The sequence below is a fragment of the Buceros rhinoceros genome, unplaced genomic scaffold (genome assembly GCF_000710305.1).
Source record: "Buceros rhinoceros silvestris isolate BGI_N320 unplaced genomic scaffold, ASM71030v1 scaffold12973, whole genome shotgun sequence".
Lineage (NCBI taxonomy): Eukaryota > Metazoa > Chordata > Aves > Bucerotiformes > Bucerotidae > Buceros > Buceros rhinoceros.
The window spans coordinates 15,607-17,894 of NW_010405443.1; positions in this window are offsets into that span (position 1 = coordinate 15,607).

Consider the following 2,288-nt stretch of genomic DNA (forward strand, 5'->3'; position numbering starts at 1 on the left):
CAGGCGGCTCATGGCCACCCCAGGCCACCGCCACACTCTGAGGAGGGGGCTCAGCCCTCCTCCTGCTTCTTGGGTTCCCCTGGAGCTTGTGCTCAGTTGCTGCTCACTGCCCACCAGCGCTGCAGCGATAGCTGTTTCTATAGCTGGGGTATTTATAGCGTGGCTCCAGCCCTTGAATATATAATAGTTGTGGTTTTGACCGAAAATACAGGGGTACCAGTTAGAGAGTGGCTTGCAGCGTGTGCAGGCAGCTGGGCCAGGGAGAAAGGCTGGCGCAGAGTGTGGCAGGGTTCAGTGGGGGCTTGACACAGTCACAATTTCACTGTCATGTTTTTGGGTCCCTTTTCCTTTCTGAAAGCTGCCTCTTATACACTGCCCTGAGCAGGGGTGGTTTTGGGGCTGGGATCTTTATTTTTCTTTTTTCCAGCAGGGCTGTGTGGTACCCAGCCTCGCCAGGCTCGTGCTGCCGGGGTATTTCAACAGCCCCTTTCTGGGACATTTTTGGAGGGGGGAGGCTGACACAGAGGAGCAGCTGTCATCCTGCCCACTGCTGGACATACTTGCCGCGCTGTTGGACATCCCTGCCCTGCTGCTGGACGATGGCCTAGAGCAGCAGACTCCTCACCCTGACTCCTGCCAAAGGAGACCAAACTCACTAAGGCCAAGCAGCTGTCCCTCTGTGTGGCACCAGGTCATCACCAGCATCACCAAATCTCCTCCAAGGCGTGGGCTGCAGCCTGGGTTCTGTGCAGCTTGCCTTCATCGAGATGCTTGTCTCTAGCAAACAGCCTGCCAAAAAGGCTACTGATATGCTCAGCTTTCAGCACCCCCCCTTTCCCTGACTGATTTTATTGTGCATGTTCCCTTTTTCCCTTATTTTCTCCCATGCATCCTCTGAGACTTCCAGTTTAGCACAAAAAGTGTTTCGGCACCTATGTTTTCCCTCACTGCGAGGTTTGCTGCAGCATCATTCCCACAGATCACAGACTCAAAAATCATTTTGGTTGGAAGAGACCTTAAAAATCATCAAGTCCCACCATTAATAATGCTTCTCTGAGCAGCAGGAGTGCGGGACATTTGTGAACAGGACCCTGGTTTGGGTGGTCGAGGGACAGTCCTGGCACCTGTCCCATGGCCAGGTGCCCGGTGTGGCAATGTCTTGATAGCCATGGCAAAATCTGGTGGGACCAGTGAGCCAGGTTGGCTGGGCAGAGCTGGGTCAACTCTGGATTCCAGGGCCTCTCCTCCCACGTCTGCGTCAGCCATTGGGCACTGGTGGTTTCGCTCCCTGCTTTGGCACTGCCCCAAATCTCTGCAGTGCTAAGGCGGGTTTGGGGCTGACTTTGCTGAACTGGCAGCAAGGGAAGATGTGTGCAAGCATCAATTTAACACAAGGGTTACCAGTGAAATCACTCCTGGCTGTGTGCCTGCTGCTGTTCCTGCTGGTGCTGGCGGATGGAGCCGCCCAGGCAGTATCCCCTCGCCCGGTCTGACCTCCCTGCCACACTGGAGCAGAACATCCCCGTTCATCCCCACTGCTGCACGCATTTCCCAGGAATTTCCACAGAGTATTAAACCACTATGTGCCCCATGGGCCAACAACGAGCTGGGCTCCCTTGACACCGGGGATGGAGGCAGCCACGCACCCATTTGCTTGCAAGTGTCTGTGCCCTTGGGCTAAGTTCCTGCAGCCACCGGGTCCAGCCCAGCATCCACAGGAGTACCTTGGAGAAGGGAATTTGCCAGGGCAGCAATACCTGCTGGTTTCTCGCAGGCAGGAGGGCAGGTTTTGCTTCCTGGTCTGGCAGGGAGTTCCCCACTGGCTTTTCACCTGCGTGAGCACTGCTTGGGTCAGCGACAAGGTGGGGCTGACAGAGCTGCTGGGCCTGCCCGGTTCCTGGGCTGGCCAAGCAGATTTTCCAGTTTTGGCCGTGCTGTGCAGCTGCTGTCCCTGCTGCACCGTCAGCTCTGTGCCTGGTGGGGTCCCATCTCACCCTGCAGCATGCCCCTGCCATGCACAGCACCTGGGTCTGGAGCCTGCACAGCGGGGAAGGGAGAGTAAGGCTGCGAAGGAGACGCTTCGGTAAGTACACCAGACTTCCAGGAGCCTGGTCAGCACAGGGTGGGAATGAGAAGCAGGGTTTCCCCAGCCCCTTTTCCAGGAGCAGATGCTCATGCTCCCTGCAGAGCCCACCAAGGCTGCGCTGCTTCTCCAGGGCCACAGCAGGGCTGTCCCCTTTGTCCCCAGAACAGCGGCTCAGGACACTCCATGGGGCTGGAATGAGCTT